At 51.9% G+C, this 27,605-nt stretch overlaps 1 protein-coding gene and 1 long non-coding RNA gene across 2 annotated transcripts in view; both read right to left on the reverse strand.

Annotated features, from left to right (window-relative positions):
- Positions 1-27,605, reverse strand: part of LOC121074501 (IQCJ-SCHIP1 readthrough transcript protein) — a 139,369-nt gene that overhangs the window by 35,094 nt on the left and 76,670 nt on the right.
- LOC121074502 lies at positions 8,007-10,996 on the reverse strand. Its single transcript, XR_005822385.1, has 2 exons — positions 10,756-10,996; positions 8,007-10,622 (listed from the first exon to the last, which is right to left on the reverse strand). It is a non-coding gene; the product is annotated as an uncharacterized LOC121074502 (long non-coding RNA).

Below are 27,605 nucleotides of genomic sequence, written 5' to 3' on the forward strand. Positions count from 1 at the left end.
ACGGGGGGGCTGGCACGGCCCTGCTGGTTTTTCCGAGCAGCACTAAGGGAAGAAGGGAAGCAGGAAAACATCTGCAGCCGCTTAAGTCCCATGACTTTTGAACTTGCTGTGCAGCTATTCATCCCCAGCAGATAACAAAGCTCTCCCGGAGCAGCCAGGGGAGGCGTAGGGCGATTGCCTCACAGAACGTGGGGCCAACGCGGAGGTCCCGGTTCTGCCACCCCCCCTGGGAGCATCGCCCACAGGCTGGTCCCAGAGCTTGCACTGACATACTTGGTTTTAGATGATGGGATTTAGATTTAGATGACAAATGCTGGGGGGAGCTTGCTGAGGACACACTACCAGTGGGCGAGCAGTGTCTGCACAGAGATCTCAAATCCATGTCTCCACAGCTCAGACGCAGCCACCACCTTCCCTTTATTAGTGGCAATGATCCGCAACACACAAGGAGGTGGCTGTGCTTAGGGGATTGTATCTGCTCGGCCGATTTTGGGGTCCTGTTCTGCTCCCATCCCTCTGGTGACAGGGGACAAGTGACACAGAGATCCCAGAAATAGACACCGGGTGTGACAAACCTACACCGTGAGCTCTCCTAGGCAGATGGAAACACCTGCGCCTGGTGGTGTGGCAGACCCTGAGTCCCAGCCACAGCTCAGTACCGCTGCAAGGGGGCTACAGCACCAGTGAAAGCCTGGTCACAAAGACAGGATCTCTCTGGACATCACCAGGTGCTACCCAGGCTCCAGCACGGAGTAAATCCTGGCACACTCCAACTAACCGAGAGCAGCCGTGACCAGGGCTGCTCCCCCCATCCTGCCCCGTCCTGCTTCCCTCCCCCGGCTGCTGGCACCTGCCGTGGGGCTCATAAAATCAGTGACTGTGCAAAGTGCACTTGTAAAAATAATCCCAACGAATGACAGGAGGGAGCAAGAGTTAAGCCTCCATCCTGGAAATGGATCACAGTGCAAAAATCTGTCCCAATTGCACAGCTCTGTGGCTGGGGGGTTGCGTTTGACATATTTTGTGGGGCGTATTTCTGTATTTGAGCGTATTTCTGTATTGCAAGGCGGGGGAGCAGCCTGATCGGTTCCAGTCTGGTAGTCACAGGCTGCGGAAAGCTTTATTTATAGGATCTCATGGCGCGCATGATTGATTAGGAAGATTTCTTTTCTTTCCTGCGACAAGTATAAGGCTAACATCGCGTGGAAGAGGAGGGAGCTCCCCTGCCACGAGGCACACTGACTTCTCAGGGCACTGCCTGTCCAGGCAGGACTCCGTGGATGCTCACGGTCCTTTCTCTGGTCACCTGAGTTCCCTTTGCACTTCCAGTGCATTCAAGTTTCATGACAAAAAGTCGCCATGTGCCCCGCAATGCAAGGTTAACACCTGGCAGTGTGGCGCTGCCACCTGGGCCTCCAGCAGCCGCTGGAGTGTCCCAGGGACACCAAGCCCTCGGCAGAACCCCAGGGGTCTCACTCCAAGGGTCCCGTTCCAGGTGAAACTAGCTCAGTGGGGGTGAAAGGAGAGAAAAAAAACATGAGAGGAAGATGTGTCCAGTACGATACCTGAAGAAAAGCGGCCCCTGACAAAATGGGGTCTTGCTGTTCGGCAGACGAGGAGCAGGTCCTCGTCCCCCGTCCCTGCCAACCCACACCCGGGCCTTCCTTCAAACACGGGCATTCCCTCGTTAGGTTAACCAGAATACGTGTGCTTGATGATTTTCTAAGTTTTTCTCTCTCTCTCTTTTTTTTTTTTTTTTTTTTTTTTACTTTCTCTGCAGACAGATGCAGTTGTTTTACCCTTGTAAAGTAGGCCCTCTGCATTCCTAATTACAGACGGGGGCTACATTTCCACTTGACCCTTCAGAAGAAGCTGGTTATTGTTATTCACAACACACATGTAATTTCTTCTCCTTTACAAGCCTACATCAAATAAGTTGCTTCTCCAAAGCGATGAACGACTTGAAATTCATATGAATTTTAAGGGGTGGAGGGTGTGAACGCAAGCCCTTGTAGATGAAAGAATGTGCTTTACAGTTATTTTATTCAGTGCAAAGGAGGTTTTAATACAAACAAGGCTGGTTGGGTTGATTCTGAAACAGAAATATATCACAAAAATAGTCTCCTTACTACTTCCCCTGAATGAGTGCAGGACCGGTTTAAAAGGCAGCTTGCTTATTATCATAAGCTATTAAATTTACTTCATTTTACCATTTTGGCACTATTCTAGCCTCATACTAAGATACATTTCAGGTGCTTTCTCGCTCATGCTAACCTGCAGAAGCTGTTAGGGAGGGGAAGGAGGGAGGCAGGGACAGCGAAGGCCCAGGCAGCCTCTCGGGGCCTGTGCGCCCAGACCCAGAGGCAGGAATGGCACGGGTGGCAGCTCTTCCTTTCACTTCCCGTTCAGCACTCCTGTCCCCTCCTGAAGCTCCCAAACGTTCACCCGACATCTTAACCCAATGCTTCTGGATTGTGGTTACCTTAAATTTTGGCAGGGGCAGAGTTGCCCCTCTGCAGGTGGGGCCTTGCCAGGGAAATGGCGCTGCCCTGCCTGCCCTGCCGTGACAGGAATGCCCCGCTTCCTCTGAGCACCAGCAATTTCTGCATTTCCTTTCAAGAAAAAAGAAAAGGACCGCCCGGAGAGCAGTCCTGGTCGTTCCTTAAAACCAATCCAACCTCCATCTTCAATGGAAAGCCAAGTGGCACTGTCCCACCCCTCCAGCCCCTTCCCACAGCTCTTTTGCACCGTTTCTGAGGGAAAAGCACCATGCTTGGTGCGCCGAGAGGAGCAGGCAGATACCATGGTGACAGACACCTTCCAGTACTGCGAAATCAAACAGGAACTCAGAAATCTGTGTTTTAAGGCCGAATTATATATAGGAGCAGCACATGCTTGACATCTGCTGCTGTTTCCTATTAGTGTCGTTTGCTTGATTAATCCCCCGCAGCCCGCCCAGCACAGGGAGGTACCGCTTGGGCTCTCTTTGAGGGATTCAGCAAACTCCTGCACAGGCCAGCCCTGGAGGACCTCCTGAGGAGGACGAGCCTTGCCAAGGTCCCACCACCAGCTAACAGGATTTGGGATTTGGGGCTTCATCCCCTGTGCTGCAGGGCTCCCAGCCCCGTGCCCGGCAGTGCTGGGCGCCGTCCTGTTTGTGCAGGGGGTGCTCAGTCCCAGCTACAGCTGAGCTGCAGATGATTTACACAGACATCAGAATAAGCACGGGAATGGAAAAGGTCAAATTTAAGGCTGAGTGCTGCTGGGAAAGAAACATATCACTCACACTGAAGCGACGGCTGCAACACATCTCCGGGTACATCCAGGAGAGAGGTGCACTGCCCTCCGCCAGCCGCTCGTGGCCCCTCACTCCTTCATGAACTTTCAGAGCTCAAGCAGCCAAATGCCCTTGCATGCTGCTGACTCACCTCACCTGATATAAGGTTGCATTGCATTTGGTATTCCAGACTTTTTTTTTTTCCTGTTTTACTACTGCTTATTCAATCACCGAAGTCCATCTCCTCTCGAAACCACCAATACCAGGCTGCAGTCACCATAGACTTGGGTCAGCCCTACCACATGCCACAGCCCCGATGATTTTGCTCATCGAGGAGCACAAGGTTGCTGCATTACTTCACATTTCCTGGGCAGCCCTGTGCTTCCGTGCAGCTCCGGTAACCACCCACCCACCTGCCCGCAACACTGAAGCACAAAACAATGCCTTTCCCACTTAAAAATGAGCAGCGTGCAGTACGGCAGATGCCGGGCAGAGGATGGAGGCAGTGCACAGGGCGCCTCACTCCCATGGCCACGGGAAGCACTCAGGGATGTTTCCATGCAGGTTGGCAGGTTTAAGCATTCAAATTTAGCAAATTAATCCTTTGCTTAATTTAGAGCGGGGATAAGGGAGGGTTAACGGAGAGGAAGAAATCACGCCCGGCAGCTAGAGCCTAAGTGACTGCGGTCTTATTACAGCTCCTTTGCCGGCAGGAGGAGAGGTGGAGGGGAGGGAGAGCACGGAGCTGGCTCCGCAGGCACTGCCAGGCTGGTGGTACGGCCACACAACAGGCCTGCAGAGAGTGTAAAAATGGTGCCCAAGTGGTTTCCCTCTAATTAATTTGCTGCAGGCAGGAGGGTGAGCGAAAGGGCGACGTCAGATGGACCAGGAAGATTTTTAGAGAGCCTCTCTTAAGTTTCTTATTTGACTCCTTTCTTATGCATCCCTGGCCAAGTCCAGTGGCAAATTGCCCTTCTCCCCTCTGGGAAATTCTCAAAAAGATAACGGTGGGGAAGGAAATAAAAAGGCACACCTCTGCTTTCAGAAGCACTTACCGCACCTTTCTGTTCCCGGTGGGTTATGAAGGAGGAAACAAGGGAGGAAAAAAAACCCTTCAATTAAAATTATTTCTTGGCCATTTTAATAGGGCAGAATAGAAAACTGCTGAGACCCTTGAGACTTGTCATTCAGGATGCCAAAGCGGCCGGTCAGGATGACTAATTTTATTCCCAGCCAGTGGGAAATGTGCTGATACACACACCAGAGGTTTTATCACCGCTTCGGCAAGGCAGGGATTACCACCTGAATACAGTCAAAGTGAAATTATGCTGAAATCAGTAGAAAGCAAACACAGCATTAAAGGCAATTACCAAAAAAAATACCCTTCAAGGACTAAATGGGCTGCAATTACGTTATTAGCAGCCCAGTAGCAGCGCTGCCCCCAGAGTGCTCCGCTAGTGCCCTCTCCTCTGCAGGCGAGGAGCGTGGCTCTGCTGCCCCCTTCCCCTTCATCCTTTGGTGTGATGCCTGCCTCCCTCTGCCCGCTCCGGCCCTGCCCATCGCCTGGAGGTGACACCCCGTGACACCCCGACTGTCCCCAGGGCTGGCACACAGCACCTGGGGGCTTGGGGAGCTGGGATGGGTGATGCAGATGTGCCTGGTACCTTGGGAAACATGGTCTTTCCTCCTCTTTCTGCTCCTCCTCTTCCTCCTCATGCAACGTAACCAGGACCGTGCCCGCTGTCACATACTTTTCCAGCAAGGACACATTGCTGGGGTTAATGGAAGCTCAGTGAGGTGGTGAATTCCCCTTTCCTCCGGTATTCCTCCTGCTGGGGCTGCATCCCCCGGTCCGGGCAGTCACAAGGAGCCAGCAAAGCACTCAGAGCAAACGCACTTGGTAAGCACAAAGCGAGGTCAGGAGGGATCCCCGTTATCTCCGCAAGGACCTCTGGAATTCGGTGTAATCACCAAGGCCGTGGAAAAAAAATGCCATTTCCTAAACTGGTTTCACAGGCACGTTGGTAAGGAATGCAGCTGAGGAAATAGCTGAAATAGTTCTGCATGACTCCACAGCAGCACCGCCACATCTTGATATTTCTGGAGCCACCCTAAACCTATTAACTCACAAATTCCAGCGTGCACGGAGGAGGTTACTTAGTGCCAAAGGTCAGCGCTGTGACAAAACCCATCCTGCCCTGCTCCTTTGTGTGCATGGGGAGCAGAGGGCAGGGGAACGGGGCGGGGGGGAACCGGCCCCTTAATGACGTGTGGGTGAGGAGCTGAGGCTGCTGCCTCCGTCAGCTCCGCTGGTCACGGAGGTCACCAAAGCTGGGGGCTGGTGGCATCGTGGAGGAGAGGGAGGACAGCGCGTGGGTCCCATGGTGCCGCAGCTGCCTCCAGCCCAGCTGGCTAAGCTCAAGGAGACAACACTGGGAGCAGGAGCCAGCGCTCGGGAATTTCTCCCGAGGTGTCCTTGTTGCTGATCGGAGGTTGCACACCTCGGGCACAACGAGGCGAGACGCTCGGAGAACTCACCCACTGACGGACACAGGCCACGGTTTGGGGAAAAAAAGGTTCAGATATCCCCTGCACCGTCACACACTGCTGGTGAGCTCGGCCCAGGGAGCACCCCTGCTCCGAACCCGCCACCGCTGCCGATTCCCAGCGTGCAGCCAAGGGCAGCTATCTGTTGTTACTCCTTTGCCTCTGCGTCTTTACGCGCCGGCGTACGTTTCGATGCAGTTCAGGTTCACAGGGGCACGGCCTGCTGCTTTGCTTTCCGCTGATGATTTATGATGTGCTTCGTGCAGCCTGCTGGAGCAGCGCGTGGGCACGGCAGCTCCACGGGCAGCCCGAGCCATTCCTCGCAGCGCCTGCCCGGTGCCCGCCGTCCTCGAACGGCTCTCCAAAATCTACGGGACAGTTCAAAGCCTCTCCCTCCTTCATCCCAGGGGTCCCGGGGGACTAATAACCAGCCTGCAAACGCAGCAGGGCCACGCCAGCCTTATCTGCCATCGGCGGGCAGCTGCTCGCAGGCTGCCTGCCAGCCTGGGACCTGCCGGGGACTGCAGAGCGTACCAAAGAGCCAAGGGCCAGGGACGGCTGATTTACCACATTAGGAATCCGCTCAGCCCTCTCTGGGAAGGATTTTGTTACTAATCTGTATTCCAAATAAGGAACGCAACTTCAAAAAACCCAAAAAAAAACCACATCATGGCACAAAAAAACCCAAGGAAAATAAAATATGTAACTACAGCACATGTAGATGCGAGGAAACAAAACCTCTTCCCTGATGATGAATTATACTTTGCTTGCAACAGATGCAGCTCTTTATATTTGTTTTCTGCATAAATCTACATATTAGCCTGAAAGCAACTGTATGTGCTTTGTCGTGCCTTGGTTACATCAGTCACTGCTCTTTTTAGCTGATTGCCTTCGAGTGCTGGGCTGGGGCCTCCGAGCGCGGCTTCGCTCCTGCAAATGGCCCTGCTTTGGAGCTCTTCCAGCACCAAAAGTGCCTGGTGCTTCTGCAGGGGCTGTGCCACGCCATGCTATGCCGTGCCACGCTGAGCTCTGCGTGCCCGGAGCTGCCTCCCCGCCGTGCGGGTGTAGGAACAGCCGGGGTCTGCTTCCGCGCTGTCCTTTACTCGCCATTTATAATTTATCACCGCTGTTTAATAATTTGTAGCGCTTGGAAATTCCTGCCGCATCCCCGAGCCTGTTGCAGGCGGCAGTGGACAAACGCGGGGTGAACGTCCCCGTTCCGGCCCCAAAGCCCCTCACCCAGAAACACACAGCGTGAGGCTGCAGGGACGCGGGGACGCTGCTGGGGAACCTTCCCCTGCGCCCCGGCCCGGGACAAGCAGGGCCTGAGGACACAGGGCCCAGGAGCATCCCCGTCGGCGCAGGGCAGCTGGAGGGGTGGCAGCAGCCCCCAGCCCGCCCGGTGCCCGTGCCACAAGGGAGGCAGCAGCGGGTGCAGGCAGGGGCCGGATTCCCCGCAGCCTCCGCCCGGAAAAGGGAAAAGCGCAGGTACCGAATATAGTTACGTTATTGAACGGTGAGCACATTTTTTTCAGCTTTTCATAATCTCATTTAGTGCTATTGGGGTCAAGTGAAATCACTGTTAATTGTTTTTTTACAAAACGCGCCTGATGAATTTGTTTTTCTCTACAGGATCGTAACTCTCGGGGACAATCATCTTCCTCTCCTCAAGAAGCCTCACTTAACATCCGCGTGCTCGAAATTGAAGTGACGAAGCAAGCAAGCAATTACTGCGGCACTTCGTTAACGGGAGCAGACTCGTCCTAAAGCCATGCCCTGGGAGGAAAGCCCTCCTGGCTTCGCTGCTCTCCGGGACACCCTCTGTGCTCGGCAGGGGCACCGCACAGAGGCCAGGTGCTGCGGGCAGAGCCAGCTGCCACCTCTCTGTCCCCACAGCCTGAACCTCTGCAGAGGGGCAGGAGGCTGGGGGCAGCGCGGGGAGGAGCATCCCTGCTTCCCCCCGTCCTGCAAAGCCATTTTTTTTTTACAGCGGTGAAGGTGTGCAGGAGCTCCGGCCAACGCGGGCTGCAATCGGCTTAAGGCAGGACAAGGACAAGCTCTCGCGGGCGCCAGGGTCACCGCACGGCAGCGGCAGTGCTCACGCTGGGCAAAACCCTGCCCGTGGCTCTCAGGGACTTGGAAACATGCTTTTGGTGGTGGTGGTTTTTTTTTTTTTTTCCCCCCACGTGGAAAATTGAGAATTGAAAAGACCTGCAGAGCCGTGCCTGAGCTCTCTCGCTGCCCAAGCTGCGGGTCAGACGTACGCTCAAATCAGCGCACAAATGCCAGAGCAGGACAGCAAAAAATAGAAAGCAAATTGCCATGACCTATTACTGCAGAGAAAAGGTCTATTTCTAATCCATGCGCTATTTCAACAGAGGTATTTCCAGCTAATCTCCGACAGTAACCCACTTAGGCAAAGCTTCGTGCAAAAGCAGCATCACTGCCAGCTGCCGATTGCTCCTCAGCAGCACCAGGACGGAGCGGCGCCCACCCGGGCTGTCAGAGAGTAACAGCACGGCAAATATTTCACGGCTGAGTTACCGGCGGGCGCGGATAACGTCCAGGATCTCGGGCTGCAGACCTGGCAGGCGGCAGGGTGGGCGAGCAGATCCCCTCCAGCGCTGGGCAAAGCGGCTCTGTGCCCGGGACGAAGCCTGGTGAGGCGCAGGGAGGACAAGCAACGCTCAGGAGGGGCTGGCGGGGACGTGAGCCCCCAAGCCCCTCGTGGGGAGCAGGCAGGACCACTGGCACTTGGAGAGCCCGGCTGCAAAGAGGATAACCGTCGGCATAAGCTGGTGGTGTTCCCAGCCCTGAGCCCGCGACGCAGCGGAGGAGAAAAGCTCGCAGCGTGATGGAGAGAGATGTCACTGCTGGCGGCGCCGCTCCCTGATCCAATTCCCAGCAAGGCTTCAAGCCGCAGACTGAAAAACGAGGCAGGGGCGCTGCTATTTGGGCTCGGCAAGGCAGCAGTGCAGAGCGGCACACGCGCGCGCTGTGCGCGCCGCAAACACCTGGAGGAATACCAGAAGCGGTGGGCAGCCCTGGGCGGCTGCAGACGCCCGTGTCCAAAAATTTCAGCCACCGGGGTGACACCCCGTCCAACGCGAGCAGCGGACAGGCTGCAGCTTCATGCTCCCACGGCTGCTCCAAGATAACGTCTTGAATAAACCACCTGTGCCTGTTTAAATGCCTTAATGACAACACACCTAGCGCGGCAGCTCCGTTGCAGAAGTGATAGATGGAAGCCAGCTCCTGAGAGCTCTGTTTATTTTGCAGAAGTCCTGCGAGGCGCAAACTTCATCCTCAGCTGTTCCCAAGCGGCAAGGTAGGCAGCTTGGGTATTTTTGAGTGTGCTGCAAGGAAGCGGGGTATCAACACCCGCATCGCTCTGCAAGAGGGCTGGTTAGTGCAGCTAGGGCACAGAGGTCCCTCGCAGCACTACGAAGCCCGATCCTATGATCCGTGAAAGAAAAGCCTGGGGCTGACTTCCATGACCTACGCAAAATGGGTACTGAGTAGGTAAAACAGAGCCGCAGGAGTGGGGAAGGCGCTGAACGAGCAAATGGTGGGAGGAAGCAGGGGGCACGGGGCTGCTGTGCTCTGCTCTGCCCCGCTGCTGACCCAGTGCTCGAGGTGTCCCCATTGACACGGGAAACCAGCGGCACAGAAAGCGAGCAATCCTCTTAGCAGCCCCGCGCTGCGCTCCGATTAGCGCCGGCAGCTCAGCCTCGCTGGGGGTTTATTAATTACGGGAGGAAGCGGGGATTGAGGAAGCTTAGCGCACGGCTGCTGGGGCTGGGAGAAGGGAGGGGTCCTAAAATAACCCAGGGCCCTAAAATAACCCAGAGGAGAAAACGCCTTGGAAGCAGAACTGAGTCAGCACAGCCCCCAGCACCGCTGCTCGTGCCGGCCCGCTCTCCTTCTGCCCCCAAATCTGAGTTCCTTCCCAGGTCATCGTGTACCACGCTCCAGAAAATACCCCCCAAGCGTTGCTTCTGCTCCATCAGGACATTTAAATTGGAAGTGACATTTTTCACGTCTCCAGTTCGGTGTTTCTCAATGGTTTTCACGCCGTGGAGAAGCGAGAAGCTTCCCCCCGGGCGTGCGCAGGAGGAGCAGGGGGGAGCTGTGGGTTTTGCCCTCCCACCCCAAACACAGCCCCGCAGCGCCCGCGCCCCAGCTCCAGCCAGGGCAGCTCCCATCCCGCCCCCTGCCCCAGCAGCGTGAGCATTGCCGTCCTCAGGAAACTCATCTGGAAGTTTTAGCACACCTCACAGCTTTCCCATTTAACAGAGAAAACCCATAAATAATGAGAACATACTCAAAATAAAAGGCAGCAGTGAAGTTAAGCGGGGAATTGCTTTGGTAGGCCCAAACACCGCTCTCTGCTGCGCTGCCAGATTAAATTGTGCTCGTCTCCAAAGGCACGTGGTGCTTCAAAACAGGTAAATGGGAAGGTTGCTAGGAATTGCAGGCTGCCTCCTTGTGCACCTTCATTTTTCTGTTTTTAAGCAGCTTGGGAGAGAAGAAGCCACAAACAGCCAAGAAATTGCAACTCTGCCCCCAGACAGACCTCACCGTACGGCTGGGACATGCAGCCCCTCCGGGACACCAGAGATTCAGCTTCATTTTACATTTAAGAGCCCTTAGCACTGACACCCCGCTGAAAGGAGCTGAACTGCACCTTGAAGTCAAAACCTGCTGGAAGGAGACCCAGGTAGGGGGAGCATCTGCCCAGCACCTGTAGCGCTTGCCCGGAAGCCCCCTCTCCTGGGCAGGACTCGTTGCTCAACCCCTCACCCCCTGGTTTCTCTTCTGCCATCCCTTCCCCCTGCTTCCACTGCCACGCTAGGCACACGTGACAGCGCCCGTCACGAGTCACGGGGCTCTCCCCTGGGCAGCTGTGGGCCACTTCCACGCAGCCAAACCCCAGCAATAACAGCAACGTGCTCCCCTCACACACGGGCAGGTTTCGTCTGCCCAAGCAGAATCCATCACAATGAGATATCCAAGCACCGAACGGCTCCTGCGAGGCAGCGAGATGCCCAAAGGGTCTCCCTTACACACACAAATGACCACAACTTAAAAAGCTGTGCTGGAGTAATTTGCTGCACCCGATCTCGGCTGCCAGACACAGGGGCTGGCTTCAGGCCACGTGTCCTCGATGGACCCCTTTTATTTATGAAATAAATTAAAAAAAATATTTATTTATGAAATAAAAGTCCATGCAAAATTTATCAGTAGACCAAATGAGGTTAAAAACGTTGGCTTAGGATGAATTAGGATCTTTCCCAAAGCTCTGCCAGGTTTGCCTGAATACATCTCTGTAGGAGCAGTGCCTTCACACGGGGCAAGGGCTTTTTGCACCCACGCCCGCCGTATATCAAACGGGTTCCTGTCCCGACTTTGCTGACACCTCCCGGCTTACATCGCTATTTGTAAGGTGTCCAGTCACGTTCTCAGGCATTCAGGCCATTTGCACGTTATTTACAGGATTTGTCTCCCCAGCTACATTTCTACGAGAAGAGAAGGAGCAGCGTGAGCGCAGAGCACGGCTCGCCAGCGTCTGACGTGCAGGGTACTCACGTGCATCTTCCAGAGCAGCCCTCCTCTTTCAAGCCATTTTCTGAGAAATCCCGGTCGCTCGCCGGCCGCCTACGGCATCGCTGCCTCCTCGCCCTGCTCGTTCCTGCAGGACCTGGGCTCCAAAGCAGCCCTTAATGCATTTGGCACCGAGACGCAGGCTTAACTCTTCCCGGCAGCCGTGGGGCTCCACGGTGAGCCCCTGGGGGGGCTTCGCTCCTCGGCAGCCTGCGGACGGAGGGAGCTCGCTGGGCAGTGCTGGAGAGCACGAGCCGAGCCTCCCAAATCCGGCCCTGTTACGTTCGCCGACCTTGCAAGGAAAATCCCGTCTCGTCTGAATTATTCATAATACTTTCTGTTCTGCCAGCCCCGGCATACGGTTTGAATCATTAATATGTCATGACTTTTCATCTTTTCGTCTTTTATCTTCTCTCCTACACGACTCGCTTCTTTAAAAATTACGCAACCGTGGGTATATTAATTAGCATTAATCTGATCTACCTAATAGAAGACCCGTCCCCGTCCCGATGCACGTCCTTCCTTGTGGGAAATACCACTTTAACAGCTCCGGGAGCAGGGATAGCGCTGGCTGGTTCTATCTAAAGCAGTGCAAAACATGTTTGGATTTCACTCTTTTGGCAGCACTTCCCGAGCCCGCAAGCCGCTCTAGTGATGGGAAGCGGGGTAGGCTTCCAGGAGAATAAAGGGAGGACAAGGTAGCCGTGCCGGGTGCTGTAGAACAGCTTGTTTTCCTCCTTTTTAAGCAGAGCTGGTGGGAAATCACGGACACAACGTTCAAAGGCATGGAAAAGAGGGGTGGCAGGGCTGGCTGTGCTCCCCGGGGGGTGTCCCTGCCGCTCACACCAGGAGCTGCCCGCAGGGTTTTCCCCAGCGATTTACTCCTGTCCTGGGAGCAGGTTGTGTTTTGGGGATGAGCAGAACAGCCCTGAGGATGCTCACCTCTCCGGCACGGGTCCCAGGCCAGGCTTGCAGGAGCAGCCGAGCGCCCTCCCCTCAGTCGGGTGGTTTGGCTGTCCCCGTGGGTGGCAATTATTAATTTAAAGTCAGATCCAGCAATTAGCGTGCCGACGGGGGGCTGCTGCTTCCCGCAGCTCCCGCTGATCGTGTCCAGGCGGGCAGAGCAGAATCGCCTGTCCCGTTCTCTGAAGAGCTAAACAACATCTCAGCTGCAGGAAGCTCCTGCCAATAAAAGCCCAGCCCGGCATCACAGCTTTCATCTTCCCTTAAATTATTTTCCGTGCTGGAGGTGGGCTTAGCGAGGAGCCTGGGCTGCGAGTGCGGGAGGACGCTAGGCTCAGCCTGGCCCCCAGTGCCCCGTGCTGGCTGCTGCAGCTCTGAGTGAGAAGAAATGGATGTGCTCGCCCCTTCCAGTCACATTCCCCACTTCGTCCATTTTACGTAGCAGCCACACCTGGCTTCGTAAGAGAAACGCATTGGGAACCTGAGCTATTCAGCATGATGCCCCTAAGGTGGTTCTGAGGTTAATCGCTCATTTATGCCAGCTGGGACAAGGGCTTTTAATTCAGTGCATTTCAGAAGCAGAGAGGAGGAAGGAATGCGGTTGTCTTAGAACAAATCACAAAAATCAGCCTATTCTGGGGAGCCTGAGCAACACGCAGAAGTCAGCGGGACAGGTCTTGGTGTGCTGCAGTTGATTTTATTTTTTTTAAAGAAGATTTGAATGCTGTAAATGTTTACGCAAATGTCCAGAGCAGCTGAAAGTGCAAGCGTACGCTTTGAGGCAGCCTCGAGCAGCAACCATAAGCCGTGATCCAAAGCTCTGGGAAAATGTTTCTCGGATTTCAGTGGGCTCTCAGGAACCACTGGTTGTGAACCAGGAGGTAATTTCCAACCGCACGGCTGGGAGCTGCTTCCCGATTTCCATCCGGCGATGGAAGGGGGACGCACGGAGGAGCCGGGCCCTGCCCGCCGGCCATGTGCATTTCAGAAAATGTTTCTCTTGCTCCTGACCTCCCGTCCCCCTGGCTGGGAACGGTTTGTGCCTGACTCACCCGGTGCTGTGAGGGAAAATTAACGAACGGCTCATAATGTGCCACAAGTTCAGCACACACATAGGATAAAACACACGGCGTCTTGGTGCCTGACCTGCTGTATTTGAGCCCGAGGAAGAAGTGACAAAGCCTTGCCGGGCTCCATGTGTCAGAGGTGCCTCCGAGGAGGCTCGTTTGCAGGCCTCAAAACACAGCCCCCCCTTGGTGGGACCTCATCCCGGACCAAAATGGATGAGCCTTACAACAGAACAGCCAGCAGCAGCCTGAGCTGAGCATGGCAAGTCCCCGGCACCACGGGGGACACGGAGCATTAAATACATGGGGCAAAGCCCGGGGGCTGCCCTGCCGGGGCACTGGGTGCTGCCCGCACCCCGGGGTGCCCCCGTCCACCCACCAGCACAGCCACCTTGGGAAATGCAAGCCCAGACCCCACGCCATCGCTCAGGGGCTGATTGCTGAAGGAAACCCGCATCATATTTCAGGTTTCTTTAATCCAAAGGCTTCGCTAAGTTGACCTGGCATAAATTGATAGCGTGGCCGGCTTGCCCTGAAGGAATCCGCATGCATATTTCATCCAGTCACCTTTAAAAGTGCTGAGGTGGCAGTGCTGGCATGGCCCGAAAGACAAAAATCCACCTCTTGCTGCTGCCTCCCCAGCCTCTCCATCACACGTAGCCCGGGCGGCAGCCACCGGCTACCCGAAGTTCACAGGTTTCATGCAGTTCCTTCTGTTTTAATTAAATCCCACTGACATTTTTATTTCCTGAAAATTTTGCCGTTTCAGTCTGCTCTCCCAGCTCACGCCTCACTACGTAATTAGGACCAGTCATTACGCCTCTCCCTGGAGTTTTTGATGTTAGCAGGTTTCCTCATCCGCTCCAGGCTTTCAGAATCCAGTAATAATAATTTTGCAATGAAAAATGCACAGTTCGCTCATAATGCTTAGGTCAGCGCTCGTCTGCGTCCGACCTCTCTCGTGCCTCCATGTTTTATTTCCTCATCACAAGTGCATCATGACATTTAATTGGCAGGTAGGTAGCGGAGCGGGTTAAAATGCATTAGCATTTACTGCAGTCTCTGTTTGCCTGCTTCCATTTATTCTGGGCTTGCTGTAACGCAGGAGCAGGCTGGCTGTGGAGCAGCAACCTTTCAAACACGCCCAGCGAAGGCGTGCGTGTGAAGGTGCAGCCTCACCTCCAGCTAAAGAGTGCAGCCTACATCCAGGATGTGAAGCCTTCCTATGTGCTCCCACACTGCCTGGCCACCTGCAGGGACGGGGCAGGAGCTGAAAGTTTCTCGGGTCACCAACAGACGTTGGCCCGGTGCTTTGGGGATGCTCGGTGCCGTGCCGCTGCCTCCGATGTGCCATTGGGGTGGCTGCGAGGGACAGGCAACGGCCACCTCCTCCACCACGGAGGTGCCTAGATCACGCACGGGGCTGGCTGGGGGCTAAGAAGGGAAAAAAGGAAGGAAGAAAGAGAGATGCGGGGGCAAGCTCAGGTAGTGGGGAGGCTGCCCAGAGGCACTGGGCATGGCCAGGGGTGCCCAGCACACTCCGTTCCTGCTCTGCGGCACCACCAAGCCCCCACGCGTGTCCCTCTGTGGTCAGACAAATTCAGGCTTCCTGCTAAGGCACTGACCAGGGGCTGTCCCCAACCAAAATAACCCTCTGCTAGCAAACCCACCTGCCTGATAGCAGGAGAAGTTCTGAGGGCACCCGGGAGGCTGAATACAGATGCGCTGGGGCTAAGCGTTTCCAGGCCTGGGAAGACTTAACTGGTAAAGCCATGTCTTATTTCTCTGAGCTATTCTCCAGCTGTTTTCAGCATGTCCGTGTCACTTCATTTTCGTGTCTTTGCGTTGCTTGGGGCTTTGAAATATCTTCTTTGCCAGCAGAAGCCGAGCTTACAGTAAGCCATCTATATCAGCCCTCCCGAATTAATGCCGAGCACTCCCAGCTCGTATTTCCTTCATCAAAAGAGACGTTTGAGGAAGATCCCAATAATTCTTTGTCCTTTGTAACAGCATTAGGATGTAAAAGTATTAAAGAGCAATTACATGCTATCTGCTATGTAAACTGCTGTAATTCGAATTTATGAATCAAGTCCACTCCTACAACTGCTGAGTGGTGCCTCACGGGGCAGGCATTGAGAAGTGCCCGGGCCCGTGTGTTCAGGATTTCTCCTGGCCCATGGTCAGGTTTCCTGGTCCTGTCCTGCAGGTGTGTGGGGATGGGATGGGATGGGATGGGATGGGACGGGGTGGGGTGGGGTGGGACGGGACGGGACGGGATGGGGGAGACCTTGGCCAGAAGTCCCTTCCCTGCCTCTGCCACCAGCAGTGTTAAAAACGAGCAGGAAAACCGCTTTTCAAAAGCCAAATTGCCACGCTCTATTCCCTGCACGAAGATTTCTCGAGCATGTTAGCTGTGCAGGACGGTGGCTCTCTCCCTTCCCTCAGCTGCTCGTGGTTTGAATTATTGGTGCTCACACAGCGCTGGCACCCAGACGTGTAGCTACCTGTCCAAGCAAGAAAAGAAATCCCAAACCAAACCAAGTCAAGATTCCTCGAAGGTTTTAATAAAGGGTGGGGAAAAAGTCATTCAAGAGAGGATTTTTCATTTTCAAGCATCAAAATGTATCCCAATCAAACAAAAATAAGCTACACTAAAAAAAATAAAACCCACCAACACATAATTTGGCATTCTAGGTCCATCTGCTGTTGAAAATATGCAAATATCAGGAAAATATTCTGGCTACAAAGTGTCTCCAGCACAGACAGCTAGTGGGAAGCCCCACCAAGCGAAGTGAGAGTGAGAGCCACGCTCAAGGAACCAACAGGAAAAAATGGGGTGAAAGGATCTTAAAAACCTTAGAAAGAAAGAAGTAAAAGTCAGAATAGATGTGGGATGGTGGTGATAAAGAAGGTAAAGAGTGGGAGACAGAAATCTCCAAATAAAATAAGAATAAAAATAAAGGGACCTATCTGAGGTCTCTCCAAGGCCTGCAGTGCTGCTTGAAAAAATATTAAAGCAAAAGTAAGATCATTAATTGTTAAATGGTGGGAGAATTAAAAATTGAAAGAAATGTTAGATAATTTAAAAAATAAAATAGAGACGTGCTGCACAGGGTGTTGAGAGGGATGCTGGGCTCTGAAAAAGCACGAAGAAACGCTTCGGATCGGTAAATAATTGATGTTGCATTTAATTTATTCATATTTCTTTACTTTACTAATGTTCCATGGAGAGAAGCAGGACCCGAAGGATGGGGCGGGTTCACAGCCGTCAGTAATGGCCCTGTCCCTTGCACAGAAGGGGATGGTTGAGGCGTCCCTCCCTGTCTGCCACCGCCCCGCCAGGCACACGTTGTGCAGCCCAAGGGCACCCTGAGGAGCTCAGCTGCCTCCGACAGTCAGCTCTTTAGCCATTGCACTTTTGGGGCTGGTTTTTGTTTGTTTGTTAGGGTTTGAGCCCCGCATTGGGCCAGTGCCCCAGCCCGGCTGAGCATCACACAGCTTTTTTTGGCCAGGGGACGCGATGTAGGGGGCAGGAGGGTTATTAACCCAGTACCCCATCCATTACCCTTCTGGCTCACTAAAACTCTCCAAGGGCTGCCAAAACTGGCTTTTTTGTTCTCTTCTTCAGATAAAACTGAGGAAAGAGCCACCACTGCCCATTAATTCCTGATTTTCTCCCTGAACTTTTTATAACTGTCTCCTCTTAGTTGGGGGAGTAAAGTATTTCCCTCAGACACACATAATAGGCATAATCAGCAAAGCCCTGTCTCCCCATCCCCTAATTTGCAATGTGATATGATGGCACTTTTTGGCAATAACCAAAGTGATCTATGGTCACGAGGATACAGTCCTCGGGTAGAGGCAGATTTATGGTTCTGGCTATAACAGATATTTTACTCCTCAGCAGCAATAAAGGCATGGCTGAAAGCTCTACAAAATCAAAATAAATGCAGAGAATGAGGAAGCTTGTCAGGTAATAACAGGAGTTCTTTAAATCAATGGCAAGTTTAAGGGAAAGGTGACTGAAGTTTCAGAGCAAGTGCTGCACAAACCCAGGAGCGCTGCACAATTACTGTCAGCAATGCAGACTTTTACCCCGTCCACCCGTGTTTAATGCTACGTCTATTTTATAGGGAGCTTAAGCTTAATTAAAATGCTTTTATAGATAACATTATACAGTTTTGCAGATCTTTATTTGCTCCATGGTAAACAAATACCAACCACTGAACTGCACACGGTGTGAGCACTGAAGTATCTGGCCCAAACGCCACTTGGGTTACAATAAAACAAAGCAGAGAAATCCAACAGCAAGAGCTGATGTGCATGTGCCTCCAGCTGAACAAATACACAGTTTTATTGCTGTGCCACGGTTCTCCCCATCTGCCATCCCTTCTGAGTTTTCATTTCCCTCTCTGTCCTTCCCACAGCTACCGCACGACACGAGAATTGGAAAAAAACGAGTCACGTCGTCGGCTTCTGCACGGAGCCAGGAGCCCCTGCTGAAAGGTTTGAAGGCTTGAGGTGACCCGGTGAGACAGCGATAACAAACTTCACCTGTCTGCCAAAATGAAGGAAAACAACAGAGAAATACAACACGACACTAAGCTCCTGCCGAACTAGCCTTGCCTAACCAGTGAGTAACGATGATGTTCTTGCTATCATCGTTAATACAAACATTAATGACCAATCTAAGCCAGTCACGCGGTTCCCTTTGTGCTCAGCAGGAGGAGGTGACCCATCCCACCCCGCTGGTGCCCACCCGAGGGGAACAAAGCCCTCTGGTGCGGTGTCTGCCCTGCCCATGGCCTGAAACATTGTCTGGCACCCCGCTGTCACAGCTCAACCCAAGTGAGACAAACGCCATGAGATCGAGGTAATTTTTCCCTCCTGTTAGTTTAGCATCAGCACGTTGCTCAATGGTGCCCTAAATTGGTGGGTTTGGTCCCTCCTTTCAACAGGCAGAGACGGGCACCAAGCAGGCCGAGGGTTCCCTCACAAGCCCTCCAACAGAACCTCCCCCGTTAGCTCCTGACAAGACCTCAGGCCCTATTTGGCTCTCTGCACCTGCCCACGTCGTTACAGGATTTGTATGGGCAAAGTCTCAAAGGGGGACGTTAGCATAAAAACACGGTTTTGTGCTCCTCAAAGCATTCACCAAAATCTGAAGTACTTACTGTGGCGCTGGGATATGCAAGACCACAACCCCACCATCGGACACAGCAGCAGCACCGCCGGCCGGGGACCTCGTTCCTGCTGCCCAGCCCTCAGCGCGCTCAGCTAACGAGCTGTGCTTTGTCAAGAAACGTGTCAGGGCCTTCCTGTTGTTGCTGCCTGTGTTGCAGCACTGGTGCTGGTTATTAAAGGGAAGCACGCATTTGCTTCCCTCGACAGGAACCGGTGAGGGCCATCAGGAAGGAGGAACCAGAGCGCGAGCAGCTGGCGCACGCTTAATGATGCATTGTTGCGCTGTTAACACAAAGCTGTTACATGCCTTGATAAACACGTAACAGGCCTCACGAAATTAAAAGAAAATTAAAATGTAAATGTTTACACAAGATCTATTTCCCCTCTTTTTTTTTTTTTTTGTTAAGCACTCGTTCACCTGCCTGGCAGCCGGTGTTGCCCTGATGCTCCCAGCGGGTGAGCCAAGGCTGCCCTAAGCCAATTCGGAGCGGTACGGTTATGCTGAAACCTTCAGGAAGTTATCTACCCTGCTTCAGGTATCACTTCTTACCATAATTACCATTTTAACTCAGGTCTTTAGCCAGTTTTTAATAGACCGCCAGCACAACATTGCTGTCGTATGTTTGTAATAGCAAATGCCCCGCTTATGAAAGACTTATTTTCCATCTGGTTGATTTTTCTTAGAATTTTATGTAAGGAAAATCCATTCAAATTCAGCCGCCATGGCACTCTAACAGCAGCTGCCCATAACCTTCCCCATGGCACCCAGCAGGGCTGCTTTCCTGCAGAGCTGCACCAGTGCACGTGCACGGGGTAGTCGTGGGGGGAAAGGGCAGAAAGTAGAGAATTTAACTCTAGGTTGTTGGCCAAAACCACTGAAAATTAAATAACCACCACCACAAAAACCTCTGATTTTTTCATTATTTAAATTTTTCTTTATCACTGGAAAAAAAAGTGACAAAGGCCATTTTACAAGCACTTAATAGGGAACGTATGCAGGATTTGTATCGACACTTGCATAAGTTTTAATGGAAAGAGGGAAAAGTTCAGCAACTACTTGCATGGAGGTACTTGAGCTCGCCATTCCTGTTTCTGATGAACTCCTTGTTATTCTGCTTTGTACAAAGGAGAGAGATTTTAATTTCTATAGAATTCATAGCACTGAGAAACACAACTGTGTCTGCTAATTTTTAAAAAGCAGGGCAAGCCCAGGTCAGTTCGTTAGGCTTTTTTTTGCAAATGAAAAGAGATCAGGTAGCATAAAAGGTTAACTTCATTTTCAGTTTGGTGCAAGCAAATGATTGCTTTTGCACAGATCCTGGCCACTGACGCATGGCTTGTCATTAAGTCCCTTCACACCATTTTTCTGTTCAGTGATCAAAACAGAGCAACTTAAAACAAAAAACAACACCAAAACCCCACTCTACTTCACAATATCCACTGAATGACAAAATAATGTTTAAATTCATAGCATTAAAGACTTTGTACGGGTGAAATGTTATGTTCTGCTTGAGCCTGGAGGAATGCTGAATATTTAAAGGCAATAAACTTCTGATCCTAAAGCTATTTTATTCCAAAACCTATTTTATATTTATCAGATTACTTAAACAGAAAAAAAAAGCCACCTGGTTTTAGATGATGCAAATCTAATCAATAGGATAATTCTATTTTACTAAATGATAATCATGTTGTAAGACACAGGAGACAAAAGAATACGTACTGTAAATGCGTATTCCCTCCTGCCCTAATGTTACAACAGCCTATTCTTAGCTCAGTCAAATAAATATTCATATTTAATTTGCCAGCAAGCTCAGGTAATCAGCGAGCTCAATTCAGCTATAAAAAGTAAGTCAGCAAACATGTTAATTTGCATTTTTTAGGCAGCATCACTCAGCAGCACTGACAAAGCAAACCTAGGCTTTCTGTTCACGAGTGCTGGGGCCCCATTTAATGGCACGCGGGGCTCTGGTCAAAGCGATGCCAACCTCATGGGGTGTGATGTGCTCCCCTGGGGCTGCTGCGGCGTGCGGGAGTGGAGTGGTGGAGGTGGGCAGGGGTGTCCCACGTCGACAGAACCCCCATGTGGGTCCCCTGACAGCCAGCCCCAGAGGGGACGGGGCACAGGGACACCGACCGCAGCAGCAGGACACCCATGGAGGCAGGGAGAGGGCTCGCAGTGCTCATCCAGGGCCCGAAGCTCAGCAAGACCCTCTTTTAACAGGGAACCCATGAAGAGACCCTGATAAAGGCGCAGCTGCAAACAGATGGCTTTAATAGCCCGAACCAGCCAGCTCTGGCAAAGCCGGTGGAAATTTGACCGTGCCCAGTCCTGCAGCCTCTCACCCTTATTAGCCGGGCAGGGTGCGGTTTGCATTTTATTTTTAGGACAAACGTTAAACAACCCATTAAGACTTCATTCCTTTTGGCTGACCTGAGCCATTGCTCCCCGTGGCTCAGCCAGCCACACTTCCCCACCTCCCCTTCCCAGCCCCACGACAGCATCGGCCCCTCACGTGCCGCCCCCCACCATACGCCGACACAAACTAATTGCCTCTGGTTTGCTTCCCCCGTGCTTTTGGTACCATTATCTGCACAAAGTTTTTAAGATGCAAGTGAGAAAATGCCAACATCAGAGAAGCTGCAGGCAAAGCTAATTGCTTGATCTGCTTACGTAGATCTAATTTAAAACAGGCGTTGAACTTCTGGAACCGCTGCTTATTTCCTCGGGGGCACATCCATCCGTTGGTGCGGCGTGAGGGATTTCAACGTGCAGGAGACGTTGTTCGCCCTCTCTGGAGGCGTAATTCTGTTGCAGGGGTGAGCACGTGCCTGTGGGCACGCCGCAGAGCCTGCAGCCAGCCTTGCCTGAATGAGGGATGGTCACAGGTGAACCTGCAGTGTGTGCTCCCCCAGCTTGGGTTGTTGCTGAACCCCCACCGCAAGGTCCATGGGAACGTACGTAAGTGCACGTGCAGCCTGATTAAAATAAAATGTTGCATTTTCACGGTTTAATCAAACTGTAAAATTAATCAGTGTTATGGCTTATTCTACACCGCTGCTTACAGAGAAGGGAATGCAATTAAAATGTTGCCCAAATTCATAATTGCTGAGCTAGTGTAATAAATGTGTACAAAAAAAGGACCCTTGAGATACACGTTTGGGCCCCAAATTGCCTTTTTTTTTTTTAATTCAAGAAGAGCCCTAGCAGCACCAAGAAGAGCCTGCCCGTGAGAGCTCTGCTGCTAATTACTTTAGCAAGACCTGCTGTACCTAAAAATAAATTAAAAAAAAAAAAAAAAAGCAGGTGCTGAGATCAGACCTTATGGCAACGTCGCAATGTTCATCCCTCACCTGGCAGCCCCTGCCCAGGGACTGGTCCACATGAGGGGTCCCCAGGGAGCGTACAGGCGATAGCAGCTGCTGGGGATGTGCCCAGGCTGTCCTGCAGCCCCGGCACCAGCTCCCCCGGAGCCCCCCACCAAAACGCCGGCCGCTATGGGAAGCACTGCCACCACACCGGTGATTTATCCCTAATAAAAGTCCCTAATAAAAGCCCAGCGTGACTCAGCTGTAACAAAAATTGCTAATATTGAATATAAAAATTGGCTATGTGAAACTTTTTCCTGATATATGGAAAAAAAAAAAAAAAAAACATGGAACGGGGCAATCAGTAATTTCAGTTATTTTCTGATTGATATTTGGCTATCTGCTATAAAACCTGTGAATATATCCTACATGTGAATCATTTCCACATTAAACAAATACTGTGCAGGCAGAATTAAAGAACTGGAATCCTACAGCCGTTAGGATGCCGTTATGTGGCATTTTTTGGTTAAATAATTGAAATGTAACCATTTCTTAGGTAGCTTTAACCAAGGTCCTTTTCAAGCTGCCTCTCCTACACCCACGTTTACCTCCCCAGCGGATATTTTAGGCACAATGCGCTTGGGCACCTTCCTCCAGATTCAAGGGGTGACACCAGTGGAACCGCAGGCTGAGTCCAGGCAGGGCTGTCCCCACCTAGGGCCACCGAGCCCGGGCCGAGCCTTGCTGCCTGCTGCTCCCCTGGATTTTCCCCCTGGCATGCCAGGTCCAGTGACAGCCAGCAAGGCAGAGCTCCAGCACTGCTCCCATTTTGTGGGATTACATAGACCTAGGAAAGCCAGGCTGGTGCCCCTGAAAGTCAAATGAAATTCAATGCTTAGGAGGAAGAGGCAGTGGAGTGCATTAAGAAAAAAAGAATAAAGAAAAAAAAAAAAAAGAAAACCCTACAAACCCTCAGCTCCCCCAGACAGACTAACACAATCTGGTTTCCCTTTAAGGTCCCTAACCTAATAAACCCAACATTAGCGACAGGCTGTAATGGAACAGATACTGCAAGTAAATGCCGAGCGGTTACACGATGTCAGGAGGCCACAGCTTGATCTGGTGTTTTATCACCTCACTTAAATGCTTTGGGGCTGGAGGGCACCGCGCACTCCCCCCCGCTTCCACGAGGACCTGTTTTAATGGCGTGCCATTTCCTGCCTTGCAGGGGTGCAGGAGGCTTACACCGAGTAAACGTTATGACCAGAGATATGCACCACTTGCTTTTCAGTGACTACAGACAAAAAGATGTTTACCAAATTCCTTTATATTCAAAAAAAAAAGAGAAAAAAAACACAAAACACGCAAACATAAAAACAAACAAACACACAAAAAAGTTGAATCAGATGATCATGACAATGCTACCTCCTGGGGGGGAAGTTTTGCCTTGGTTTCATAGGTAGCTGAAGTACATTAGGTAGCTGAAGTCCTTACATGATACACCAACCCCACAGCCAAGGGGAGGTCTCCCCCTTGTCCAGCCCTTTGTGACCCCAGCCCCTGGATTTGGCCTTGTCCCTGCTCCCCCATAAAGCAAATGGGGTGGGAGACAAGCTGCCTGTGCGCCAGGGAGCTCCTGGACCATGCACATCATCCCCCCAAAGTGATGGAAGTTTTCTGCTGGGGAAGCTGCCCTACATTTCCCAAAGGGCATCCCAGAGGCAAGATCAGCATCACCCCGAAAGTTGCCTTAGTCTACGACAGAGGGGCAGTTCCGACCTCAACGTGCTGTCTGCATTCGCAGCAAGGAGCAAGTAGGTGGAGAGCAGGGCTGCAGAGCACGCGGCTTCATTGCCAGCAGCACAGCCAAACTCTCAGCGGCAAGAGCTCCAAACTGAACGCACAAGCTCTTAATTGGGATGACCCCTGTCAGTGTTACTTTCATTTATGTATATAAAATGAAAACAACGAAAGTAAACACACACACACACATTTTCGTTCATTCCCAGCCACACACGCATTGCTAACAGCTGGTCACAGCAGCAAGGCTATCCCATGGACACACCGTGCCCAGGCACTGGTCCTGTATCTGGACACCAGGTGAACAGATGGGCTTAGAGACACGAAAATCCATGAGCTAGCAAGGGCTTCTGTCGCTGGGTTCATCCAAGCTGCTGGGCGGCAGGAGCAGCAGCGTGCGAAATGGTGTTGACGTGGCACACGTATGAATTTCATTCACAGGAAATGCAGCAACAAAGAACTAATGGCTGCACAAATGCAGTCCAGAAATACCATTGATCCTAAAACATTAGATGGGAGCATCAGATAATTTAATGAACGGTAAAGATCTTTTAACAGCAGCAGCCTGTTTAGCATTGCTTATTTAATCTCTTTATCATGTGAAGCTGCACATCTTGTTCAGCCCATATTGTAACACCCGTTGTTTAAACACTGATGTACAAACTATATCTGGGCCTATAATTCTTATAGTATTTTCTTAGAAAAGTTTTTATATTATCTCCCTCACTAGATATATTGCTGGGGCTTCTTTACTACAGAGCAGACATTTTCTGCAGCATTGCACCATCAACTCTACATATGCTTGTCGTTGCAAAGCATCTTAAATAACATCTGCTGTGGTCTGTGTGAGACTGTCTCTATACCTCCAAAGCCAATGGTTCATTTTTCATCAACTCCAATAGGAGCAATGCCCAACCTAGATATGCCTGCGCATTAGTATTGTGGGGAACATCCACGCGCTCACACGGCAATGCATCAAAGACACTGGATTTCAAAATAATATTGATCTGCTCTGGAGATTTACAGTACCTGTTAGAGTATATTTTCAAGGTGCACGCAGCAAAAACTCCAAGAACTTTGTGCACTTGTAAATGTATAGGAGCACGTCACAGCCAGCCACGAGGCTTACAACAATTAGCCAATGCTTTCCTCCGTGTCCCTGGCAGAGCGGGCCAGTACGGAGGGACGTGCCGAGCACTCAAAGTGTGGTTGTCTCTGGTAAAAGACTTACGGATGAGCAAAACTCTCAGGAATTCAACATCAAACCTTTTAGTCAAGGCCAAGTTCATTCCTGGCTCGCTTCTAAAATAAAGTAATAATAATAAAACTTGTATATTCAACTAGTGCTGACTCGCACCCTTCTGTTCCAAAAACATCCCTTCTTAAGAGCCTGAGGGATAATCCAGGTCGGATTTCCTCATCCTAGCTCCTGCACCCCTTAAGTTTGCAACAATTGTTTGTTGTCAAAACCTTGTTTCTCTCCCAAAAAAAAAAAAAAAAGGAAACAATGAAAAGCTCCACAATACGGAGTGAAAAACAGTAAAAGCAGGAAAAACAAACACACATTTCATTACCATTTTTGATGAGCAGTTCCTGAGCCATAACCTATAACAGCAGTAATTAAACCACCACGCTCTAACGCAGGCATTGCCCAGCCCCGCTGCACGCCAGGGACTGAACGTGTGGGGCAGCTGCGAGCCTTGGGATGCTGTCGGGAACATCGGGGAACAATAAACGTGATTGAAGAGCTCGTTTGCAGGGATGGTTAAAATGCTCCCCGTCATACTGTGAGCAACAACAGAAAGGGAAAACAGACTTAATTGTTTTCATTACAACTATGAGAAAGGCAGTCTACTTGGTAAAGCAACACGCAGGCTCACATTGCCCCAAAACCCCAGAAATACTGAAGCCCATGCTGCTTTAGTCTCCAGCTGTCATTGTGAAAAAGGCATTTTCAGAGCATAAACAAACAGATTTTGGTACAACAGCTGCTTCGTGCCTCTTGGATGCACAAATACAACCCGTGAATCCAGTTTCCCCAGTACAACCTCATCCCTCAGGCCTCTGCCTTTCAGGCGCAGCTCTGGTGCCTTACTGCTCCTCCCTTAACCCCTCGGTAGCACGAGGTGAGGACCTGCACCGCCGCGCTCAGGGTCTGAAAGCCTTGTAGGAGATGCTTCTTTAAAACAAGAGGAAAAATGGGAACTGAGGCTTGGAACACAAGCCCATCAGGGAGGGTGATTTAAACACAATCACAAAGCCCTGCCTCACATCTCCAGATGTGTGCACGTACCTGACAGGTGAACCCTGCGGCCTTCCCCTGCCATCCAGTGCCCCTAGGGCAATCCACCCCCCAGCACACCTCAGAGAGACGCCGTCCCATCGCACCTGCCCCAGCTGAGGACCACCTCGTTCACCCCTCAGCTGGCCTCCTAAAGCCAGCGGGCTCCTGCACCAGCCCGTGCAGCACGGACCCAGCGCACCCCGTCACAGCTCTAGGTTCAACCCGCACTCTGCTTCCCTATTTACTATTTCCATGCTATTACTGAAGGCAGCAGGATTGATTGAAGGCAATTAGGTGTCTCCTGATTACAAGCTGCAGGTGTGGCAGAAGGGACCGCAGCCCCGGGGGCTGGGCCTGCCCTCCCTCCAGGCCCTGCACAGCGCACCAGGGAGGGGATGCTCTCGCTGGTACAAGAACATGAAGGCAAACGGCCTTTCTGCAGCATTTCAGGAGAAATCACCAGCCACGATACTGTAACCAGGCACAGCAGAGCTCCCCCCACCCTCCACCCCAAAAGTCCAGCCAGCATTGTCACCCACCTCATCTGCTTCTCATAGCCAGGCATCTAGTAGCATTCGCTGCAAACCCTTAATGAGTTAATCGTTTTTTCAGAAAAAGAAGAGAACTCCGGGCAAATATATACTCCAAAGGAAATTTTCCAAAGGCATTACAGCCAGTAAAGTACAAATCCTGGCAGCTGGCAGCTCTGAGGCAGGGTCTCTGGGTCCGTGGCTCGGTGGCGCAGCAGCCTGGGAAGGCAGCGGCTGCCTCATGGGGAGCACTGGGAGCGCTGGGGGCAGCCGTGGCCGTGTGCCTGTGGGCACGCCGCTGTCCCTGTGAGCCTGCCAGGGACGTGCACGGGGGCTCCGTCTGCCCGCCGATGCATTCAGCAGGAAGACAGCGATGCTGGGACGTGGTGCTTCTGCTCCTGGAGGGAGGCCGGTGGGAAGGGAAGCTCTGAAAAATGCACGTTGGGCTGGCGGCAGCTTCTGAGGGAAAACGCAGCAATAGAGCACGCGAGGGTGGTGGGTTTGTTTGTCTTTTGAGGCAGCTGAAATTGAAGTGTGATTTTATCTGCTCTGCATTTCACATGTTAACAACAGTGTTTGTGTGTTTATACATGTATTTAAAAAAAAATAGCATGGGGAGGCACTTACAGCCCCCCGGCCCTCAGATATAAGGTACCTCCTGGAGAGGTGAGCACACCCGGTGCAGGGCACGCAGCGCGAATGCTCAGCCTACCCGGCATCACGCCCAAGTGAAAATACGGCATCGACTTACTCCCTTTAAGATTAATACATTAGGAACGGAGTAGCCTAATTTTAATGAATGTGAATAGCAGTAGAGCAGCCTGCGACTTTTTAACTGATCTGCTGGCTTGAATGTAAAGTGAGCTCGGGCAGAGGCACAGCCACTGCAGAGGAGCAGTGCTCCCAGGCAGAGGCACGAGCCCCTTGCCCCTCACTTCTCCCCTGGCCGGGTCCCAGCAGCTCCCACCTCCCACCGATGCCCTCCTGCCCATCAGAGTCTGGTGACCCCCAGGACCTGTTCCTCTGGCACGGTGTCCCCAAGG

Source organism: Cygnus olor, chromosome 9, assembly GCF_009769625.2.
Source record: "Cygnus olor isolate bCygOlo1 chromosome 9, bCygOlo1.pri.v2, whole genome shotgun sequence".
In the NCBI taxonomy this organism is placed as follows: Eukaryota; Metazoa; Chordata; class Aves; order Anseriformes; family Anatidae; genus Cygnus; species Cygnus olor.